The sequence below is a fragment of the Thermobia domestica genome, chromosome 11 (genome assembly GCF_964235325.1).
Source record: "Thermobia domestica chromosome 11, izTheDome1.hap1.1, whole genome shotgun sequence".
In the NCBI taxonomy this organism is placed as follows: domain Eukaryota; kingdom Metazoa; phylum Arthropoda; class Insecta; order Zygentoma; family Lepismatidae; genus Thermobia; species Thermobia domestica.
In genome coordinates this window covers 101,051,362-101,077,903 of record NC_137464.1, presented here as the reverse complement: position 1 = coordinate 101,077,903, position 26,542 = coordinate 101,051,362, and the positions used below count along the sequence as shown (strand labels likewise).

The 26,542-nt window shown below is 31.9% G+C and overlaps 1 long non-coding RNA gene across 1 annotated transcript in view; it reads right to left on the bottom strand.

The window, feature by feature from the left end:
• Positions 1 to 26,542, bottom strand: part of LOC145664330 (uncharacterized) — a 1,055,818-nt gene that overhangs the window by 662,378 nt on the left and 366,898 nt on the right. The window contains exon 3 of the long non-coding RNA XR_014127356.1: positions 2,023 to 2,053. This is a non-coding gene — a long non-coding RNA (uncharacterized LOC145664330). The remainder of the gene's footprint in view (positions 1 to 2,022; positions 2,054 to 26,542) is intronic.

Sequence of the window (26,542 nt, the reverse complement as noted above, 5' to 3'; positions counted from 1 at the left end):
GTTCAAATTTCTTTATGGAATTAGATTTCTGTTTTCTTTTTCATTATTAAGTTACCACATATACAGTGCTTTAACGGCCAAGTGACGCATACTCGATTTGGGTATGCGTGGTTAGCGCGTTTGGTATTATTGTCGTAATTTTTATGCTATTATTATTAGTAGTGATACTAATAATTACACAGCCACACACACACACATAAATAGAAGTTCTGTGCACCGAGCCCGAGGGTATGGATTCGATGCATTTTGTTACCTAGAATCCAAATTTCGAAACCTCAGGATGATTGACCATGTCAATTATTTTATGTACGAAAAATACATGTGCTGTCTTATGAATCAAAATTCGCACCAAAATTCGTGGCAGGTTTTCACCCATAAAAAATTGACACGGTCTATCGTCTTGGGGTTTCGAAATTTGGGTTCTGTGTAACAAAATACATCGAATTTTGTGTGTGGTTATTATTATATAAATTCACATTTCTCCATTTTATTACATATGTGGTAAGAGAACTTTTGCATTTTTGTGAAAATGCTCTTTTTGCACCTGGAAAACCAATAAAAAGCTTTTACTAACAATCAGATCAGCAATTGTGGTTTAACAATGAAGTCAATACTATAGAACTATATATATTTTGATAATTGTCAGGCAAAACATTAATCTGGATAAATTTAAACACCTATTCAAATTTAAAAATGGATTATGTAAACGTAAGTGAATTTTCTAATCAAGTCAGTTAGATAATTAAAATGAAATATCCAATATTATTTGTTCATTGCATATACGTGCTCCAGGCAAGAAAATATCATTGCATTTAAAAAAAATTATAACAAATAATATCTCACTAATATTAGAAAGGACCAATATTCTTGATATGTATATTGAAATATTAGAAATAGATATTCAGTGAAATTTAACGAGATTATTGAGTTATGTATTGAAGAGCATAAATTATGTATTTGACCTTAAGTAACACACATAAAATGGATTATGTAACTCCGAGGTAGTCTTCATGAAAACATACTTCGTGAGATAGTAAATGTATGCACTGTGTAATATTGAATCTTCAGCCTTCTCTTGCAGCTGAGCTAATAAACAAAGATTACGTGGTGGCACGATGAAGAAATCTTGAATTGTGCAATGCAGTGCATCCATCCCCTTCCTGTTCCATAAAACCGGATAAAGTACTTTCTTGGAGGAAAAACCTGCCACTGGAAACAAGAAAATCCAGTACTCAAACGACATCGAAATTCAAAAGCAAATTTCCATGGTTACTGCAAAGCAAAAGAGTGGGACATACAGGTCTTTCCTTTATTTCATTTTCTTCAACCAGCATTTGTTTTTTTTTTCTGCTCTTCTTCTTTTACCTTTTCAGCTTCCAGCAAAATTTGAAACTCCAGGCAACCAGTTTGTGGAACAGCTCTAAGAAAACTAGGAAGCCGAGAAAAAGAAAAGAGTCAACACAATATCAGAAGCTGTCATTCCATTTTAATGATGACGTTTTTCCTGGTGATCAACCAACCGACAAGGAGTTGCTGGACGCTGCAGCCATTGGTCGTTCGTTTTGTGAGATATAGACACAGGAGGCCTGCTGGATAGAAACCGGTTACTGCATCTGGATGCATGTGGAAAAATAAGGGGGTGGTGGTGGGTTGGGTGAGATTTTTTCCATCCACAGAATCTCTACTATTTTTTTCTGCCGCTGGAGAATTTTCTTTCGCTTGTTTTTAAGTTCTGTTTGTTGGATCTTTGCTTACGTTTGGCCCTCTGGAGTCTATACCATAAGGTAATGGTAGTCAATAATTGGAGAATTTATATGATTTAACGAGATTGATGCAACATTTTAATTTTCATAATTATAAATTACATTTATAACATAATAATTTATGTTATAAATTATGTTTGTAAGATTATATATAGCAAATATTATAGCAATATTAAATGAAACATGACATTTTCTGAACTTAATGACTCAAAATCCTACAAGATATTGAATTTGAATAATTTAAAATATTTGTACTTACTTGGGTTATTGTTCTAACAGGAATCAACATCCTAAAATTAGAAGATAAAATATTAGTTTTTATTCTTAAAATTATGATATATTATAAAAATGTCTACAGCAGTTAAGTTGGTCTAATTAGCAATAAAATAAGTAGTTATTACTATTAGTACATTTGATTATTAATGCAATATTAAAATTCTAAAAATAAATATTTATTAATATTAGACATTTCTTTTGACTAATATATTGTTCACATTACACTCACTACTCTGTAAAGTCTAAGAAATTACATTAAACACTTTTAAATCGAGATACTCAATTACTTGCGAAATTACAACTTAATAATTAATAATTTCCGTTTATTAGAAATTCATACAACATAGAATTAATATTCTTCTGTAATTGTTTAATTCTTAATTAGAAATTTTTATCTTTTACATTTTTTCATACACTATAATGCTTTTTATATATTCTTATAATGCTTCACAATATATATAATGATATACAAAAGTTCCAATTCTCTATTTTTTAATTCTTCATTGACATTCATTAGATATTGTATTTGTTTGTAATTGTCATGATTTTTTGCTATGAGATTACTTATTTTAATTATTTAAGAAGTGAGTGTCTTACTTTAGATTTACATATTATTAAAGATTGAAAATATTTAAAGTCTACATTTAGAACTGCAATGAGGCAATTGCCTTAAGAAAAATGTTGTCTAAAGCTGTAATAGTTTTATATAGTCTCATGTTACTCTTAATTATAATACACACACAAAAAGATCTACTAATTAGAAATGTAGAGTTACTAACTAAAATTTTTTAATAACACTTTATGTTAAAAATAACTAATGCAATTATTATAAATTAATATTTTTTAATTATTTGCTTTGTATAACACTGATAAAATGATATACACGTATTACTTATATATATCCTTCGAGTATATGTCAGTAGGCCTATGAACAACACTACTCTCAAAACACAATATTATATTCAAAAATGTGTCTAAGTAATAGCATCTCAAGTACATATATTCTGTAGACACACATGTTTGTTCTTTTATGCAATGTATAAATATTTATATTTATTTACATTCAATAGAAAAATTTGTAAAGTACGGATATAACAAAATATATTATTTTAAAGATAGAAACTCAAGAATAATTCTGAATGGTTATATGGTGTATTTAATACTAATATTTCAGTAAGAAATTTCTAAACTATGTTATATATATTTCTTTTCTAATACAATTCTAGAGTTCGATTCAAATTTATTACAAGTAGGCATGCTTACGTCAATGAAACAAACTACTAAAAGTGTCGTTCTGAAAAATACCAAAAAAAAAAAAAAAAAATCACTACTCTTTCGTAGCTATAATATTTTGGTACACAACATCGTCTTAATCCACTTGCTTGCTAGTCAAAACAGTTAATATGTTTGAAATTTACTAAATGATACATGTTAAATAAACTTTTACCTGTTACAATACAGTTAGGAAAATAATTGATTTCCTATAGTTTAGCCATTGTTCATTAAATTATTCTGTTAGGTAGGATATCACACATTAGAAGAATACTGAAGTAACTATTGTTTTGTGGGGGAAAAACATGGACACTCTTCTATCTTTAAGTAGCTCTTCATTCATATTTCTGAGTATAGTTGCAGCAAACGTGGAAGCATTTTCTTTGTTATCTCGAAATTTTATTGTACGCTTATGTGTCAAAACGTACTATTTTCTTGTAGGAGTAAAGAGTTTTTAAAAATCAAATATGGTATTAAAATTTACTGGATAAAACTACGTTACTTTAAAATATTAGTTAAAAATTAAATGTTTGTAAAATAAATTTACAGCTAATTCAGCTTCATCTATAGTTTAGATGTTTTATTTTTCTTTAAAAAATCAAAAAGTTATATTAATAATTGAAACAAATCAATAATATTATAAAAACATGTTTACAATTTTTAGCACCTTCATTTAATTCAAATTAATCTTTTTCAAAGAGAAATTGTTCCCTCTTTTTTCAAACAAAAATTTTGAACAAGGCATAATAAAATCAAACATTTAGCAAGCCTTAACTTTTTTTCTGAAAATAGTATTTAGTAAACAATTCGGAAATGTTATGTAGATAAATTCAGCATTTATACTGATACTGTATTTAATATTCGAAATAACTTCAAATCTCTTGAGAATTTAGATATTTCGAAGACTTTGATAGTGATGTAATTATATTAACTGACTCTAATTTCCTGAAAAAAGATACATATACGCTACAAAAAAATGATTTGAAATTTAATATTAAATGTTTGTCAAATTCAACGTAAATGAAACCCATTTTTGATTTGTAATTTTAAAATCCAATTTGTTTAGTTTATAAATCAATTGAAACTAATTTCTAAAATCAAAATTCAGACACCAATGCATTTTGTTTAGTTATTCATTTATTTATTGTATGTACTTTCAATAATCGAGATTTTTAAGCTGACAAGTTTGTTATAATTAAAATACATCATATATGGTTGTCGGAAAAAGTTCAAGGATATCTTGAATAACAAACGTCTGTACATACAGTAACATTGTCCATATTTTAGGTGCATATAAATGACATTCAAAAACTGAGAATTTACTTCAATGGACCAAAAATATTAATCTATAGACGTTTAAATTCCACCCAATAAAAATAGGAATTGAAATAATATAAAATATGTTCTTCAGTATTTTGACGAAAATATTTTTTAAAGAGAAACTTTTATAACAGAGAATTTAGTTTATATAATATTAGAATAAATAGTGTTACAATACGAGACGTGTTTAAATTATGTTTTATGAACTAAAGGACTTTGTTAACACTGAAGTGTTAAATATGTATATAATATGAGCTTTAAATCTCAAACAACAAATATCTTAAATGGTGAATGGTGTACTTGATTGGACGTAAGATTAGATAGATTGATTAAGATGGAGTACACTCACAGTAAATATGATGAAACATTGAAACTATTGAAGTTTCTTAGTTTCATTGTCTAGTTTCGTTTGTAAACGATTCAATAAGTTTAGCACTGGACTTAAGCAAAATCATATAGACCTAATTCAACCTGTTTTCTCGTTTCTAAAACTTTCCTCATAAAATATTTGTGATTTCGGTCATAATATTAAAACCAGTCAGTTTGTAGACTTTCTATTGAAAGTTCTTGCAGAAAGATAGTGTTGATAAACTATACTTTCAACTTTAATTACTATACTAACAACATGACTGCAAGTACCTGAACAGGTCATGCATATTTCTTTCTGATGGTGTCTCAAAACTTTTTTCCATTACTATACCTATATATGCTGTCAAGATTAAACTACTTAGTCTGGATGCCAAGGCATGTGCGCGGTTCTTTTGTTACATCATGAATTACGTTTGATTCATGAAGAAGAAATCTTCGTAAATCATAAAAAGGAAGCAAAAAAAGAATATTGGTTCAAGTACTTTACTCAACAACATTTATGAATTTTATTGAACAACAAAATTTTATTAGTCATGTTTATTTATCATGTTATCAATAAGACATTGGCAGTTTTATAGTTGTAAAATTATATATTCCAACACTGGAAGCTTTTTAAAGATGGGTATCAAATCCTTTCATAATTTGACACATGCATTTTGAAGTTAATAAATAAATTGAAGTCATTTTAATTAAATCTCAAGTACTACAATATAGTCACAACAGAACAATCTATATTCAAATAAACATTTATATGGAAGCCCCAGATAATTCAAACTAATAATTATAAATTTTATAAGCGTGGAAACTGTGATGCAACTGTTATTAAAACTTGTTTTGCTAGGCCCAATAAAATATTATGTATGCAGAACACTAGAGCACTTTCAGGAAGAAGGGTAAATACTGTGTGAATCAAATTATATTTCAAAAACAATACAACATGAGTACTAAATTTAAAAATATTTGTAAAATATTAATTATTAGTCTTTTCCAAACATATGTCTTTGAAATGCAAGTTACATCTTCACATTAGATACGATGCTACAGATTTAGACAAAGAAATTTTCACCAACAACAAGATTCTCTAAACATATTACTTTTTAACTGTTAGAAACAATTCTGATTGTTTCTATGTTATTGAATTGTATGCTATTGAGTGAAATTTGGATGTGTATCTTGTATTAATAACTTATTGTTTTACAAAAAAAACTTGCAGGATATCTTTTGTTAATATTTGATACGTACATTTTTTAGTTTGTAATACTACAAGTGTTTTGCACTTATTTCAAGAACTTAATTTAATTCCATTATAAGACATTTACTCATTCTATCTAAAACAACATGCAAGAAATTTTCGCGTCAATGTGATATTCGTGCGAAAATTTTATCTAAAGATTGATATAGTAATAATTGTGCAAATGAATGAAAAATGCTTTATTGTAATATTCTGATGACAAACATGTCATATTTTAAAGAACACACTTAACATATAAAATTTGTGTTCCTTTGCAATGGTCTTATAATGTAACGATCAATACTTTAAATTGCTAACGCTAGCGAAGATGAGTTCCATCTTACCAAACCCTAGGGTAATACAGAAAAAAGAGTATTTATAGAAGAGGTAGAAGATTCAGTTAGAGTTACGTGCCAATTCAACTGTTCGAATTCCTTCTCCGACCCGACCCCACCCAATTCTCAAAACAGCAAATTAAGTGTTTCTTTCTTTTCTTTTTTTATCTTCCAACTGAGAGAAAGATAAATATTGTATAATGTTCGTTTAACTATCGATTCACATTCTTTTGGTAAAACGGGAATTTGAAAATTACTCACGTATTCTCTAAATAATTACTTATATATATATATATATATATATATATATATATATATATATATATATATATATATATATATATATATATATATATATATAATGTTCTTCTCTCATCTCATCTATTTGGTCTGCACATATAACCCTTCTTCCTTTCTTTCTTTCCCTGCTAGAATGTAACCCTAAGTAAGTTGTTACCCGTGTGTTATCAGGGTCCCTTGGTGATGAGAGAGAGGCTGCGCTGGAAGCCAAGTCGTGCCATGCCAGAGAGAGAATGTATATAGGCTGCGTATATATGTGTGTGTGTGTGTGTGTGGTAGTCTGTGGCCCTTCATTTCCTTGACATGTGAGATATTAGCCGGTCCTTTCCTCTGCATTTATCAGCCTCCAAGTGAAACATTTAGGGGCACCCGAGAAATCTACGTGAATTCTTTGTTGCTCTCGTATGTGTGTATATATATGTATAGGGAGTTAGAAAAAAGTGTGGGAGGGAAGACGAAAATTTATTACGGAATTTTATCGGGAATTTAAAATATCTGCCGTCCAACTGGAAAACATTGTTTACCTAGTGAATCTAAAGATAACACTAGAGAAAAGGCTTTTAATTGCGTTGACTCCTTTTTCTTGTTCTGTTTTTCTTGCTAGAACTCCCTGTGCCTGGTACTACTGTTTCATGGGAAGCCATTTTCAAAACAAAAACATCGAGGGACACGTGGTTGGATGGGTTGATCAATATTTGGCCCCGCCTTCCTTTTTTTTATTGCGGCCACGTTTTCTGTTCGTCGCAGGTGTGTAAGTGTCCTGCGCCTTACTCGTTACGACATTGCTTATTAACGCTACAGCAAGTGTTGCTTCAGGCTTCTTCACACCCCCGCTGCTAGCACTCATGCATTACTTACACTCACATATGTATATATATGTACGTTCCTCGTGCTCAATACGCAAGAAAAACCCCTCGTGATTAGAATTTTTGTTGTTAGTACCTCAGTAAAGACGAGAGACGCAAGACAGGGTTGCAGAGATTCGAAGTTATCTCTACCTACGTGCGATATAAAGATTGGCGGATAAAATATAACCACAATTCTTATCTCTTTTACATGAGAATAATCCTAATGTTTTTCTTAAGTGTATTCACAGCATTCCAAGTAACTCATAAGATGCTTGAGGCTGGTTGTAGATGCGAATGGCATTTAATACAGATTTTCAAATAGAAAAGATTTTATTTCGCTTGATCAAGAATAACCTGTTATCGGTCATGTAGTTGCAGCGCACACGGAAACTGGTTGAGTCTATTCCCGAGAACCGGCCGTCAACTTTCCCGTTTCCGCAATATGTAGGCCTATCTTCTTCAATGTCATCATATGGTTCTTTATTATTATTTTCATGACATTGTAGTCCTTTTCATTTCCTTCAATACTTTTCGTTTATTTCTGGGTATAATTATTATGGTTTTTAAGACATTGTAGGCCGTCTCATTTCTTTCAATACCTTTCAATTGCAAAGATTAATTTCAAGTTCAATTTTCCTTTAATTCTACGCATAATTATTAATGTTTTCATGATATTTAGGAAGGATTTTTCGTTTCACTAAATACTTTCCAACTGCAAAAGTTCTCACGTACACTTGTCGTTTATTTCTGGGCGTAATTAGTATTGTTTTCACGATATTGTAGGTAGGCCATCTCATTTCTCACAATACTTTTCAATTGCAAACGTTACTCTGTTCATTTTTCGCTTAATTTTCGGTATAATGATTACATTGTTTACACGATGTTGTGGGTCTTATTTCCCTCTATATTTTTCAAATTAAAACATTATTCTTACGTTCATTTTATGTTTAATTTTGCGCATAAGTATTATTGTTTTCATGACATTCTAGGCCTTTCCATCTCCCTAAATACTTTTCTGTTGCAAAACATTACTCTTACGCACACTCTTCATTTAACTGTGGGCATAATTATAATTGCTTTCACAAAGCTGTAGGAAATTTTCATTTTGATAACTAATTTTCAAATGAAAATAATATTCTCACGTACACTTTTCGTTTAATTCTGGACATAATTATTATTGTTTTCACGATATTCTAAGTAGAACCCATCATTTCTCACATTTAAATTACTAACGTTTATCTTATGTACATTTTTCGTTTAATTCTGGGTAAAATTGTTATTATTGTTTACATGAGCTTTTAGGTCTCCTCATTTCTCTCGATACTTTTCAATTGCAAATATTATTATCACGTTCAACTTTCTTTTAAGTTCTGCACAAAATTATTATTATTTTTCACATCATTATAAATACTATTGTTTTTAGAATTTCTCATTTCCCTCAATAGTCTCTAAATGTAAACATACACTTTTAATTTTATTTTGTGCATAATTATTGTAGGGTTTGTAGAGAAATAACTATACTTTTCCAATATAATAAATAAATCTTGAACTAAAATTGCATTCCACCAGAAATTCCCATCTCGATAAGAAGATTACCTATAATATTTCCACTCTGACAATTGTTATTCTATATATAGCCATACAGTGATAACTTATTTGAAGGTGAATATAGTAAACCTTACACGAGTATTTTTCATCTTAGTTCCTATAAGAGGATAATAAAAGCATTATAATGTTAAGCATCTAAATGGCTTGTTTCTCAAATTACTGGCAAATATGTTACTAACATATTATTGGTTGTTAATTGAGTTATGCATACAAAAATAATAAAAAGTAGTGAGGATCGTAGTGGGGTGTTTTAAAACCGAAAATATATTCTCAGGTCTTACTTGAGGTATGATTGAATTTTACTGTGGAATATTTGGAAAATTTAAGGTGAAATATTCTATAATTTAGAATAAAATTTAAAGTGGAATATTGGAAAATTTAAAGTAACACTTCATGTGAAATATTGCATTTTAAAAGAGAGCAGGAAATCTTAAACCATAAATTCATTCCTAGATATGCCTTATTCTTACTGCACTTATTCCTCTGTAGTTTTAAAAAAAAATGCCAGCCGTAGAACCTGCTTATTACAATAAAGATTTTTCTTTGTTTATTTAATGCATCCAATGATCCTTGAATATGACCAGTTATCTAACGCAGTAACCTACGAAAGATTTTGATTGATTGATTGATTTTGAGTTTTACGTCCCGTTCAGCAGCGAGGCTATATGAGACGTGGACCTACTGATTAACGTGGAATCCGAACCACATGAGCTCCCGCCGGGAATCAAACCCGGGTCTCCCACGCCAAAGGCGCGTACGCTAACCACTTAGCCACGGAGGAGCTCTAACCTACGAAAGAGACAGTGCAACTATCTGAATGACTGTCCTTTCCATCCTCACCCACTTTTAAAAAAATTAACTTAGCTGTGGGAATAAAGTACATTTTAATTATAGTTTTTAAATAACAGAAAATATTTTATAAGTAAGTATTATACCATTTTAGTGTTACCGAATAAAGTTATCTCATCTCGTCTCGTTTTACTTTGTAAATTTATGTGTTATTTTTTTCCTTTCTTTACTTAATTTCATATAAATGTTATCAGAGTCCTCTCGTGTCACAAATGGTCTAGGATAGGTGTGGTAAAGGAACACTTAAACCATATTATTATTGGAGTATACTGTGTAATGACTTGCGTATCCTGAAATTGATAAATGCGCTTCATTATATTCGTACAATCGCTTTACCAATATATAGTTTTTATACTATGAATGATGTATCACTAAAACAGTGTTTGTTAAATGTCGATAATAATTTTATGAGCCATTGATTTGCCTGGCTTGGTATTGACTTCAAATTATTTTCTGTTTTCAAGCGTTTTATTATTATTGTTTCCTGCTTTTTTAGCGCTTTTATTATTTTCTACTTTTTAGTATATTAAATTTTATCGATTAAATATTATGAAAAACTGGGATCAGATTTTCTGTTTCGCTCAGAAATTATATTATGCGGTCACTTATGTATAGGATGGTTAAAATACGGCTTTCTTCAAAAACGATACTTCAAACTATCTCTTCTGTTCTTTGCAAGAATATTACAGTGTCGTGATAGCTTACTCGATTAGACTCTATCTGGTAACTCGGGCGGCTCGGGTTCGAGAAGGGACGTTAATCTTCAACAAATATACAAACGATAAGCCGAGACATTTTTCTCGATTTACTCTCGTTCTCAATGCGGCTCTGACACTTTCCCAGTCTTCTTAAAAACGGGAATCTGTGCGGCAACCTAGAAAAGTAGACAGGCTAGAGCGTACTGCTGGCTACATCGGATCCATGAGTGTCGAAGTCAAGAAACTGAATAATGACTTTACTTTCACACTCAGCCCTTGGACCTTCATGGCAGTCCCGAAAGACAAGTGAGTTTTAGTTCTAGAAGTATTATTATGCTAATAATCTCAAATCAATTATTTAAATCTGTTAGGATTCATTTTTACGGATTGTTTATGTAGTCTTTATAACCCAAATTGTACGTCATTAGAAAGTTGGGTATTCTAACTTAATAATAATAATAATTACACAGCCACACACAAGAAAGTAAAAGTTCTGTCCACTGGACCCTAGAGCATGGATTCGGTATATTTTGAAAATCGATAGTGTAAATCTTATGTTATTTGTCGAAAAACTTAAGCGATTTTTGACAGGGAATATACACGTAATACAGCTATGCAATAAACAAAAATTCTGTTCAGCGGTCCCCAGGATATAGATTCGATAAATTTTGTTACATAGAATCCGAATATCGAAACCCAAGGACGATTGACCGTGTCAATTTTGTTTTATGGGCGAAGAGCGTTATCCAAAATCCTCACTATCCAAAATCGCTCGTTTTTAGCCCATAACAAAAAATTGACACGATCGATCTTCCTGGAGTTTCGAAATTTGGGAATTTGGATTTTGTTTAACAAAATGCATCGAATCCATTAACTGGGATCAGCTACACAGAACTTTTATTTGTATGTGTGTCTGTGTTACCATTATTATTATTATTATTATTATTATTATTATTATTATTATTATTATTATTAGTATTAGTAGTAGTAGTAGTAGTAGTAGTAGTAGTAGTAGTAGTAGTAGTAGCCTAGTAGTAGTTGACTACGCAAAACTAACGTTCACACATTTTAATACAACCAAAAGGGAAGCATTCACGATATTTTTCCAATAGAGGCAAAAAATCGACACACAAGCGCAATTGCAAATACATACACACAACTTGGTGCATGCATGTATATCAAACCTTCATGTAAAACAACAATTGGTTATTTACACACATTGAACAACTTAACTAACTATAGTAAAAATAAAAAAATACAATAGTTTATGAGTCATCTAGTTAGTTATGTTTTGGCATGCATTTAAAAATCTGAAAATCCTTCAAAAATTCCAGAGGTCAATTGCTCTCCCCTGTGAATGTACATGTAACCAAAGGACATGCAGATAAATGACATTTTTATATTGTAAAGTCACGACATGTAATAATAATAAAAGTCAATGACTATCTGAGGAATATTTTGATAGGACAAAAAATTTGGATTTAATAGTATTTTTGGATTATGTTTTCTTATCTTAGTTTGTTGATTTACTAGTTTTACTACAGTTTATAGGGTAAATTAATTAACAAAATATATTTGTTAAAGAATCAACAAATTGGAAAAATGAAAATACTGAATTAATGAGACACAATAGTATAATAATAACAATAATAATTAATATTTATTCTTCCACATATCCACATATTTGTGTTATTATTATTATTATTATTATTATTATTATTATTATTATTATTATTATTATTATTATTATTATTAATGTTAATTGATGAAAATTTTATCCCGAATATTTCATAAATTGGCTACAAGAGGAAGATCTCTTCTAATTCTTTTCCAGTTGGCAAAGTTCCCAAAATGGCTGACACATTTCCTCGTTGAATTGCTATACTAATTCGTTGTATTAGAAATGTTCTTGCTCGGGTATCTCCTGATTATAGAGATATGCGTTGGCCATCTTCATTGATAAAATTAAACTACTCTTGGTCCACTTGATTCAATTGTAACAAACAAATATTTGTCCAATAGACTGATAGATTTATTCCTTCCTTTTCTCTACCTCCCTTCGAGCAGCTATGAGTCCTGCTCGTGTCGATGTATCTGGTACATTTGAAGGAATATAAGTGGTCCCTCAATAATAATAATAAGGTGAGACTGAAATACAATTTATTTTAATTATTCCAAAAGACTCTACTTTCAATTATGTCCATTTGTGGAAAAAGGTTCCAAGAAAAATATACAATTCCCAGCTTTTTTATATTTCAAAAATTTTTGAAATGTTAAAATTGTGCATTTCCAAATGTATGGTTCAAACATAACAAAATGATTTCTTGAATTAATTGTAAATAATAAATAAATGAACAAGAAAGTCGAACTTCACAGCTTTCGACTAGTATTTTACTGAATTCAATGATCAAAAATATGAACAAGCTAGTTTATTGGATACATTTGATAATATCTAAATACAGCCATACGTCACCAACGTATTTAAAGTTTGACATTGCCAATCTTAGATACTAAATCTTCCAAACATCTTTTTTACATTGCCTACAGTGTTTAGCCTGTTACAGCTAATTAAAGTTCGAGAGATGTCAGAGGACAGACCCTTAAAAACCGGACAATTCCAAATAAGCTAAAATTGGAAAATCCTATAAATTGTGATTTCTAAAACTAAAAAAAAAAAAAATAAAAAATAAAATAAAATAAAATATGGTGTTTAAATCAACCTTTGGACGAAAATAAGAATCAACTAAAATAATCTAATAGTAATCTCAACTAAAGTAAAGTAAGCTAAGTTTTGATAAATTGTACAGTCTTCAAAATGAAAGTTATGATTAAAACAACTATATTAAGGCTAGTTGGCCTCGACAAACCGTATAATCTTCAAAGAATTCAAAATATGATATTTTGACATACTTATATACCTACCTATTTTCTCCCTCAGTAACAATCACCATCTTTGAGCAGGATTCTAAATAAGCCATTGAACGCTAGCGCTATCCTACGCCTAGATCATGGCATTATCACCTACTGCTTGTAGTTTACCACCAAAATACGGTATATACATATATCCATAGAAACAGACGCAGTTGCGTTCCCCTTGCAACATATGCTGACACGTATGCTTTAGAAATTACATAAAAGGTCGGAGTTTGAAGATAAACTTGAACTCAAAGCAACAAACTCTCATGATTACCTTCGACTTCGACAAGAGAAGATTGATCGTTTTTACAATTTCGTTAATGAATTATTGCCTACAACTCAACCTTTAACCTTTACTTTGAAATTTGTAATTTTTCAATCGTGGGTTTAACTAATTGTTTTCTTGAAATGAAAGTAAAATTTTATTGCAGAATATAAAAATATTGAATCCAATTGAGCGAATTACAAATTACTGAAAGAGAATATTGGAGTCAGTGCCTCATACGATTATTTTGGATTTTTACTTTAGTCTTCATCCCGGCGAAATTAAAATACCGCTAATTTCACAGTAATTATGTGATATCTTCAAATAGATAAAAGATAATCGAAATGTGGAACAAGAGCGGCCTAGACAATATTATTTTACATAAGAAACCGTTATCACGACTCACTTATCTATTTTCGATTTCGAGCCATTTTGAAAATCGGCATTTATTTTCGCGTTTCTAAACAGCTGAAAACGGAAAGCCACTAGGTGACTTGTGATAACGGTACCTCATGCAAAATAATATTGTCTAGGGCGCTCTTGTTCCATATTTCAATTATCTTTTATCTATTTAAAGATATCACATAATTGCTGTAAAATTAGCGGTATTTTAATTTCGCCGGGATGAAGACTCTTAATATCATAATATTTTTAGTTATTTGCGACCCATGTGTTTCAAAACAATTCTGATGACATACGTGCTAACTCTTCACACAGGTAATTTAAAAAGTTTATAAGGAACTATGGGAAAAAGTGCATATATAGTTTCATTGCTAGGGCTGTCCAAAAGTGTGGAATTACAACATGCGTTATTTCTAACATAAGAAACTGTAAAGTGGTGTTCCATATCAGCGTAAAAGAAATCACACATTATGCCATCAAAAATGCATATTTCAGCATTATGCGTGTGAGCAAAGGATTCCCTACGGGACATAATTACCAGACATTCTCCCAAGAAAATTCTTAGATGTGCTCTGAATTAAAGAAGGGCAGGCCCGTAACCAGGGGAGTCTAGGGGGCGGGCCTCCTAAATGTTTACTGGCCCTCCTAAATTTTTTACGGTGGGCTTGTAAATGAACTATAATATAGTGATGAACTATAATATGATTGGATCGGACCCCTACATTTTTGGGCTGGCTACCGGTCTGAAGAGGGGTCCAAAATATGCAAAAACAAAGGCTTGACAGCAGCGAATACGGAATGCATCAACAGGAAGTCTGAAGTGTTAGTGAACACCAGTTCTATGATACCTCGTGTTTGGAATAACGCGTCATGAGTTATATTATTTGACACTTATACATGTAAAAAAAAAAAAAAAAAAAAAAGAAAGAAAGAAAGAAAAGAAAAAAAAGAAAAAAAAAGAAAACAAGAATCTGAAGTGTACCGCGGAACAATACATTCCAGCAGATACTATTTCAAACACTTGGAACCGTAGAAAATGCGTCCCTTGGGTTTTATGCAAATCCCAAATTATAATGAGTACCATTTCAGAAACAGAGTCAACCTTCAAGGCTTCAGTTTACCGTTGATCTGATTCTAACCTGCACCTAAATCACAGAACTTTCGACTGCATCAAAATTATCTCTGAAGAGTTTGAAGGTTCGTTGATTTGTAGTAATAGGCTTATATTATATATCAATGACAAAAGAAAATGTTATAGTGTAATGAAGAAGCCTGAATTTCAAATATTTAGATTGACACAATAATCTGTTCAGGTGACTTATTTAAAACTAATCCAAATATAAATAAAATTTCCTTGGTTTGGAACGTCCGGACTCATTGAGCTTTCCTGTGCGTGCATTCCGTTTCCAAATCATTAACAATATATCAGTGATACATTCTCAATAAGACTTAATGGGTCACGCGCAGAGTCATTCTGGCGCGTGAATAATGCATACTAAAGAGTTCAACTAATATGTGTTTCCTGCAGTAGTCAGGCCTTTAGTACGACGTTAATCATACGTCAAAACGACTCTGCAAAAGACTCAATGTTACTAAAACTGTCAGGGCCTAAAATTGAGTGGAGTACTCCACACTTTGTGGAACTGTAGGAAAGGAGTGTGGAACTGTAATTCTTGAAGTGTGGAGTGGTATTAATGTGAGTATCTTACTTTTCTCGTATATTGCATTTAAACGCGTTTAGTGTGACAAACTAAATGTTACTGATTCAATACATTCATTATGCAATGGGTTACTCAATTCCATATAACTGCCAGTATATGACATTAAGCCAGAGTTAATACGTATAGGTGTCTCCTAGATGGCAGGGAAAACCATTGCCAATTTTGAGGTGAAGGAACTTTTTAACTATATTTAGTTTTCAAACGTTTTCGGTTGCATTCATATAGTTTTAAAATATACAACTAACTGCACGTTTATCTGTTATTTCAATAGGACATTACACTTTTCCGATATAATGAAATGTGTTGTTTTGTAGATAAAAATTACACTATCCTTTGAATCCGTTATAGAAATATGTACTACCAGAGATAACATACATCAATAACCGCCAAAAATTTAGCCGAAGCACCGTAGACTCTCAACAACCAATTATAACCCAGGAAATATTATCCGTTCGTAAGTTTCATAGTGATGATCCGAGACTTCTGGTTACGAGTTTTTTTCTTTTTGCTGCAAGAAAACAGATAAGCAGAATAAAACGTACTTTCAGTGAAACATAACAAATCAAGTTTGCTATTAGTTCTCATTGTTAGAATTAAGTAAAATTAAATATGTAATTAATTTTTTATTTAATTCTAACAATACCAGCCTATATAGTAAAATTGATTTGGTATACATGGATGAAGATAGATTTTATTCTGTCCCCCTGTTTCCTTGGAAAAAAATACGTAAATAATTCATGATTGCATATAATCTGTTAGCACTGACAGAAAAACGCTTATTTTCTTAAAATTGAATGTAGACTCAGTTTCTTCGCTAGCCCCAGCATTATTGAGTATTTATGTTGCAAAATTGCGGCTCTATAATTTTTGGCACGACTTTATGCAGCGCAAATCGGGATTAGTAATTTAGAGTACATTTCTCTTTCTAATTTAGGATACTGGTACTCAAAGGAGTCTTCTGTCCTGGCTCACAAAAGATGACAGATCCAAAGAAGAAAACAGAAGCGCCTCTGTTTCAAATGCTGTTGATGATGTTTCACCTGAACCTGATGGTACTGAACCAGGTCTACCAGCTACTGTTTCTAACCTTTCCGTTGATGATGAAAGAGTGAAAAAAGACGGCTCTGCTGCAGAAGCAGCAATGTTTCCATCAGTACATAGTTTTCAGCTACTAAACTCTCAAAAACATAAAGTGAAAGTACCAGAATGTTTACAGAAATTCGGTGAAGGAAGAAAGCGAATTAGGTGTATAGTCTGTATGGAGCATTTGCATAGTGTCAAGCGCTTTAGAACTAGCAAACAGATACCACCTATTTGTACTGAAACTGGAGCAGAATGCAGACAGGCAATCATCGACAATCATATGTCGTCTCAGCATCACGAAGAAACTCTTAAGGCTAAAACATTTTCATCGATGACATTTGAAGAGAAATGTAAAGAAGTTTTCAGCTCAAAATGTAGAAAAAGCGAAGAAGATTGGTGCATACATGAACACAGTGTTTAATGACGCTAAACGTGGAACATTAAGTGCATGGTCATGGCTTTCCAGATAGATGGCTTTCCTGAAAGGTCAGATGTACGCAGATTCATGTAGCAGTGATGTTAATATACAACACACAGTGTTTGAACCCAAGTCCTCAGACTTCTTGTTAATCCACCATCTCACGCCGAACTGTTAGATTTCATTGTTGAGGCAGATATAGAAAATGTACGAAAAGCCCTAAAAAAAAAAACGCACTAGCTATATCACTGAGAAGCGATGGTAGTGTCGACAGAATGCAGTTGCACAATCATCACGTTATGGCCAATATTGTTGACGAAAAGGGTAAGAACAAGTTGTTGTTCCTGGGCTTTGAAGAGCCAGAAGGAAGAGGCTCCGAAGCGCATGTTGCAGCGTTACGAAAATCAGTAGAAAGAGTGATGCCAGAGAAAGAACTGTTTCCCAGAGTGACTTCGATAGTTACTGATGGTGAAAACATGAATACAGGAGAACACGAAGGAATGTGGAAATTGTTAACTGATGAAAGAGTTGCTTCAGGTGAAACGTTGCCTCTGTTGAAAATTTGGTGTGCTGCCCATCGCATTAATTTAGCATGGAAAGATGTCACCAAGAATGTCCAAGAAATTTCATCTCTCATACAAGCAGCATCTGGACTGTGTGCTTTCTATCACTCTTCAGGGCAGCGAACGAAAGGTTTAACGATGGTAGATTCAGAAAATAACTTAGAAGTTTTGCACTACCCAGAATATTTTGATGTCAGGTGGACAGAATTTTCATTCAAAATGCTCACTACTCTCCTAAACAATTGGTATCCAAGCTGCCTTTACTTGCAAACGGAAAGCCATGGATGTAATGAAGACAATGGTCATCTGTGTAAATGGATAGAATGTGTAGATCGCCTTTATCTTCTGTAACTTGTGACAGACGCTCTATATGTTTTCAAGAACTGCCAGCAAAAGTTTGAGTGTGATGAAATATTTCTTTTGGACACAATAACAAATAAAAATAGAACTGTAGCACAATTGGAGAGTATGAAAGAGAAACGTCTGTTAGGTGGGTGGGAAGAAACGTTTTTAAACGAATGTGTGCAAGAGAACGTCAACGGAGAAATACAGTGCTCATTACATAGTATTCAACTTCATCGTAACACACGTCGCAATAAATCCCATAACAAATAATGTCAGTGAGAAAAAAGATTTTACTGTAGTACGCTACGAAGTTCTGGATTCCATGAATAACTTTGTTAGTCAGCGTTTTCTGTATGAAGACAGTATTGTTGCTTTGGAGCTGTTGCGTATTTTGCAAGAGGATGTAACTGATGATGCTCTAAGAGAATGCCACAAAGTTATTTGTCCTGATACAGATCTTTTGCAGTTCGCAATGCAATATAGAGAGGCATCATCGTGCAGTATGTTGAAAGGTCTGGACGCTAAAAGCCTTCTCATGAAAATCTGTGGATATCAGTCATTTCATGCTCTGTCAACAAGTCTAGCCCGAGTTGTTGCTTCGAAACCATCTTCTTCCGATGTTGAAGGACTTATAAGTGACTAACAGATAACAAACTCTCTTTGGCTCCCACTACTGTGAAAAATTATCTTCACGTTAATATAAATATGGGTCCGTTGGAAGATTTTAGCCCAACTCCTGCTGTTATGAAATGGCTGACCAGAAAGGAAAGGCGTTTTGAAGTTGGTAGGAAGTCAAAGGAACAGCCCTGGTATAACGGTGTATTTGCCTCGGTAGAAAATAGACAGACAGCGTGATGATCACGGAAAAATGACAGTGAAATTCTTATCTAAGAAAAAGTGACTTTTTTCTTACCGGTTTGCTTCCTTTATTTTATGGTTTAATACAATACGATTAAGTATGTATCCTAATGTGCCTTTAATTTTGTTTGCTCTGGATATCAAAATTTTCCTACATAATAATAATAATAATAATAATAATAATAATAATAATAATAATAATAATAATAATAAATTTTTTGGTCGCAGGTAAACATGATGTACTGGACAGAAGACTGATTATATGTCAAAACAAATGCTGACTAAACTAGTTTTGCTATACTATATGAAATTTTTACCAGTGTGGAGCTGTGATTTCGTTGAATTTTAGGCCCTGAAAACTGTTGAAGTTGTATTAATAGAATATTCATAATATCTTAAAGTACTGAAAGAATTAATAAGTATGGTTCTGATTTCTGAGAGGTTCAAGTTCAAACTTGGTTCTGTTGAAAGAAAGTATAGGCCTACTATCTCATGAAGAAGCAGATTGTTTACTTTTGATTCGAAGATCTGCTCGTTATAGAAGAGTATGCAAGTAGTATTGGCGTAAAGAGTACGTATGTCAACGTTAGAAAAAGACACACAACATTCTGTATTAGAAAAAGATATTTTTGTACATATACAGCGCATGAAGGATAATTTCTTCATGCATGGCAAAGTACGACATACTTTTTTACAGCATAGCAACAAAGATTCGTTTCTTTCGATTTTCTCGAAAACTACACATAAGAATTTACCCCAAGCATGTTATCTTTTCAACTCGATGCAGTCTATTGACTGATATTATAACATCTGTATATTAGCCCTTAGTTAATTATATTATAATTTCTGGAACTAATTAAAACGTAGTTTACTCACTGAATGTTTAATAACAACACACAAGATAAAATGTACTTAAACTGATGTATATTCCAAAGATTTTCTGCTTTTACTTTCTTATTTTTCACAAAATTCCTTCTTTATAATTGAGAATACATCCACTATTAATGTCTTCTGTACGTATTATATCAGAACTGTATAGAAAAACGTGTTTATACATGTCTGAACACAAAATTTAACAAGTTAAATGTCCAGGTCTGGCCATAAAGAAAAATGATATCATACGATACGGACTGTTATCCATATCAACATATGCATATTTGTAAATGTTATCGTTATAATATATGTCTTATATTTAGACAATATTATATCATAGTAGAAAGGCTAATAAGAGTATCTTTGAATATCGCTTCTTCTCAAAAGTCTTATGGTTCTCATACAGCGTCAATTTTTACGTTTACAAATTAATTGTCTTTTCTCTAGTTTCTGAAAAACTACGCATGAGATTTTACACTCACGCAAATCTGATAAAGTTCAACCAAATAAGAACTTTTGGTATCAGGGCCGGTTTTAGGGGGGTGCAAAGGTGGCACGTGCAATCCCCTTCGTTGTAAATGTACACTATCTAAAATAAGAAGCTAGCAGTGAAAATAGCCAGACATTCCAAAACTTTCTGTCATCATGCTTTCCTTTGGGGCTTAAAAGAAAGCAGAGCTTTGCAAAAGCAATAGTTTAAGTTGATTTTCTGAAGGTTGAAGGAAAAGGATTCACCAAGCAATATAATATAAGATTTGTCAAATAGGGAAGAAAACAGAAGACAGGAGGAGAGAAGGATATTTTTGCCCTGCATTCCACTTGCAACCCTCTTTAAAATACTTTCCTTAGTTCTATGCATCAGTGTTGTCAGGGGTAAAGAACATTAAGAACATTGTCACATGTCACTTTGAATAGTTTCAGTGTGATTGGTTATTTTGGTTGATATTGGTGCACTCCCCTCAGACAATTCTGGATCCGGCCCTGTTTGGTATCTATCTATCTATCTATATATATATATATCTATATATATCTATATATATATATATATATATATATATATATATATATATATATATATATATATATATATATATATATATATATATATATATATTTCTCGTTTAGCGGTAACACTATTGTAGAATTCTTCATTAACTGTTAGATATTCGCTATGTCCATCTAGCCCATTACATGACATAATGTGTACAAAATCTCTAGTTACGTCAAAACTTTTCGCTACCTGAGAACGAGAGCAAGACTGTCTACGGAATCCTCACACAAATTTGTTTCCAATAACTATAATGCAAGATCAGAAGTAATAATAGTAATTCAACAATATCTTAAATATATGAGTACACAATCAATACTGGCCCGAGAATATTTGCCGCCCACCAAAACTTGCTGCCCCAGTCCATTGGTCAATGCGTAAATACGGACCTTATTGCTGCTACTGCTGCTACTACTAATACTAATACTACTACTACTACTACTACTACTACTAATAATAATAATAATAATAATAATAATAATAATAAGAAGAAGAAGAAGAAGAAGAAGAAAAGCTAATAACAATAATAAAGCTTCCTGTCGTTATAGTGTACAAAAAATCGTTAGAAAGTACAAATCAAAGTTAACACTTATAGAATGACAAAATCATAATTATCGACATTTTATGTAAAAGTTAAATGTTACCAATAAGCGACATTTTAGAACACTGTCAATTTAAAAGACATCTATCTAGCGTTGATATAATGTTATTTTGCACTTGAACCTTCAACAAAAGTAAAATTATCCCTGAACAGTTTGGAAGATCATTAATCTGTGGCTCGTGCAATTTTTAAGAGAGTATTGTAATAGTAGTGTCATTTCTAAGAAAGTAATGTAATAGTAGTGTCATTTCTAAGAAAGTAATGTAATAGTAGTGTCATTTCTAAAAAAGTAATGTGTAATAGTAGTGTCATTTCTAAAAAAGTAATGTGTAATAGTAGTGTCATTTCTAAGAAAGTAATGTGTAATAGTACTGTCATTTCTAAGAAAGTAATGTGTAATGGTACTGTCATTTCTTAGACAGTAATGTAATAGTAGTGTCATTTCTAAGAAAGTAATGTAATAGTAGTAACATTTCTAAGAAAGTAATTTAATAATAGTGACATTTCTAAAGAAAGTAATGTGTAATAGTAGTGTCATTTCTAAGAAAATAATGTAATAGTAGCGTCATTTCTAAGAAAGTAATGTGTAATAGTAGTGTCATTTCTCAAAAGTATGTTGAATACTTATTGAAATAAAGAGAATGTAATTAAAGTGTAAAAGAAGCCATCAAACCTATAGACTCAGACAAATCTGCAAATATACTGCACGTAAACTTTCGCAGTATGTGGGGTCCAGACTCACTGAATCTACTACAGTTATCTACATGTTTTTCAATTGAGTAATATATCATCAATATTTCAGTTTTCATTGCCGTTATTTCTGGCTTTCTGGATCGGAATTGACTTTTTCTTAATTTAAGTATGCCCGCAGATCCTCTCGATGATGATTTACAATTATGTGTTAACCAGAATTCGAACCGAAAATTAGTCACAAAGAAAAAAACATTTGCATCAACCATCATCATTATAGTACTAACACTCACTTCAATCGATAAATGACTAACATTCAGTTCAGTCCCTTCCAAAATCATACATACTCGTTTTCTGTACCCACAAATATAATTAGTAATTTACCTGTAGATATGTTTTTAAGTAAAAATAACGATTAGTGTCATTGATGGAAGAGACAAAAGACATTGAAATACACCTTAATTGATGGTCTTCAACATAAAAAATTGTTCTGGTCTTGAACATAAAAAAACATAAAAGTTGTTTTTCTTTACTTTCGAGGGATGAGAGAACAAAGTATGTTGATTTTGAAAAAAAAATTGAGTTCGAATTTTTAACGGATTTACACGTTTCATGGCCCCATTACACACAAAACAAGAAGGTATTTTTGGATGCTTGTTTGTCTGTTTCTCCGATGTTCACTAGCCTAGAGGCCATACCGTTTGATGTATTCATACCAAAGTTTCAACCTATGGTTACCATAATATTACCTAAGGGGTTTTTCAAATTTTGTTTCTATAACAAAAAATAATGGTAATTTTCTGGAGGGTGAAAATAATAATTTGCAAATTTCTCCTACACGTTTCTAACGATTTTATTTGTATGTCAAAAATCTACAATCGTATCAACAATAATCAAAAATCAACCAACAATATGATACAAAATATTTTTGTACGAAAAATCCAGTTTATTCTGAGCGATAAGCTATTTTTGGACGATTTTCTCAAAAATGATTCAGACAATTTTATTAATATTTCAAAAATAAATATTTCATCAAGAATCCTACAATATAGAATAATTTGTCCTGAAAAGAAAAACACACAAGGGAAAGTTTACTCATGAAGATGACTTCCGGATGAATTTTTCAAGAAACATCTCAGGCAATTTTGTTCGTATTTTGTAAATACTATGAGGTGAACCCACAGATTGAGAACTTAATTCTTTTCGTAACAGCTGATCGTGAACCAAAATATTTTTTTCCATTGAAAATACTGTACATACAATTAATGTAACTACTTATACTTTTTACATTTTTAAGTGCCTTCTGTTATGTAGAATATAGAATGGGAATAACAGTATGCTTTTTAAAGACGAATAAGTTACATCAAATTAACCAAAAACAGTATGATGGCTTAAAAACACAAATAATACCAAAAAAATTAGTTTATGATATTATACTGTAACAGATAATGTTTACAGTAAACCCAAATGTATATTATTGGGCGCATGGAATTGTGGGTACAGGTGTATATGTGTCATTGTACTCTGAAATATTGTTTGTAAGCCGAGGAGAAAATTGTTTACAAAACTAGTTTGTAAACCGATTTGTTCCTGAACGAAGAGAGTTTGCGGAACCGTAGATTCACTGTATTAATAAAATGTTACGTAAGTGGTTTCTCGTTGAAAGAAATACAAGGTATACTGTACTCTTGAAGGGGAAGGGTGAGCTTTTTTACGAATGATTTTTTCGAAAACTGTTGTGTTGATCTTATTCATATTTCATAAATAAATTTTATTAAGGATGCTATAATATGACATATGTTTCTCCTGAAAATGTACACAAGAAGAAGTTTACTGGTTTTTCACCGGATCCGATTTCGGTTTTCTTCAAAACCGATTCCGGTTTTTTCCAAAATTTCTTCTATTTCTGACAAGAATAGTTTCGTTGTTCTCTGGAAACCGATTCCGTTTCCACAGAAAGTGTTTTTTGTGTTTTCCAAACGTTTTCACCGAAACCAGTTTGGGTGAAAACCGAAACGGTTTTGAAGAAAATCGAAATTCGGTTTTTCGGATTTTGGTTCTTCTAGAGACAGGTTTCCGGTTTTTGTAAAAACCTGTTTTGCCCATCCTACTTCGACCCCTCAACCTCCATTACTTATATCGCTCAGCCGTTATACCCTATAACTTGGCACACACACATATTTTCACATCCTCTATCAGGTGCACTATATCTTATTCCGCAAGTCGATTTATTCATTTGCACCCTTTACTTGTGAGATACTGTAATAAAAAGTGTACACAACGTGAAGGGATTTGGTTTGTAGATTTCTACCACTTCTTGTTCTAGTGCAGAGACTAGAGAAAAGATGGAATAAATTATTGAGACAATTGATCGCAGAACACTTCTTGCTATGCAATACCCTTTGTACTCTATAACGATCAATGTTAAAAGCGAAAATGGCAGAAATCAACTATGTACGGTTCTAACGTTGATCTCTATAAAGTGAAAACGGAACCAGTTAGCGAGAATCGGTTTTCTGCAAGCAATAAAGCTTTCCAAGAATATATTCCACTCTAAAATTAACCGTTTTCGGTTTGAATAGAGAGAGACCAGATGGTATCTGTCCTTAGAATGCTAAATCAATTCCAAAATCGATATCGAATCGATTTCTATCGATATCTATTACGTTCTTACTTGATGTAGATCAACCATTGAAACCGGAAATTGTAGTGGGTTTCTAACACTTTCCGTTTTAATAGAGAGTTAAGGATGAAGAAATGAAATGTATTGTTGGGACGCGTAATCGGATTGCAGAAAACGGCTTTACGCTATCTGTTTCCGTTTACTATTTTGGTATTACTATAGCAATATATATTACTAGTTTTGCTCTGTAGTGATCAACGTTAAAAATGGAAATGTTTTATTTTCGTCTCTTCCGTTTTGAGTATCACCTCTATCAACAAACTCGATTTCTAACCTTTTACTCTCTACCTCCTGGGCTAAAATTGATGGTGGCCCATCAAGTAACTCTTCACATCTTTTGTCTCACGGACAGACATGGTTTGGCTCCCGAACGGATGGACAAAGACAGACAGGATACATATTAGGGTGGGCCGAAAAAATTTTTTTCAGATATTCAGGATTGAGTAGTTATCAAAAGTTGTGTATTGGTACGAAATGAAGCCATGTCAAATATGTTGATTTTAAAACAATATTTAACCGGGCCCCCGTGGCCCTAAAGTTCCTAATTTTTTGTTCAAATAAAATGGTTTTAGGTAATAAGAACATTTTACCAGACAATACTATTAATACATAAAACATGAAACACATGGTTTCAATATACGCAAATAACTATTAAGAGCTTAACTAACTTTTATAACTACCATATTAACACACGAAAAACCTTTGTGTTGAGCCCACCTCAGAACTCTCAAACTTTAAGAGAATATCACTTTTTCGCATTTGGATGCAAAATGCATAACACTGGCTTTCCGAAGGCTGCGCTTACATTGCTGAATTCAAATAAACTAAAAACAATATGGCTGCGAGCCTCTCTTCCTGTATTGTCTTGCCTTCGAATTAAGCATATGATTTTGAATTACAACTCAAAATGCAAAACGATCATTAACCGCATTAAGAAATGAGATATACCCATTAAGAGCCAAATTAAAGAAATTTAAGAACGGTGCTCAGAAGTTATGTGATATTTTCTCTTGCAAATGCTGCGATAGATTAACCTGTAAGTGTTGTAAATCAAATTATGTACCGCTTTTGGAGTGGGAGCTCATATTAGATCAGAGAAATCAGAGACAAATGACGACTTGCAATGTAGATGAAGCAGAAACCCATAGGCTCAAAAGAAAGCATGACACACAGATCGATTATGATGCTGCGGTACCAATTACAAGAG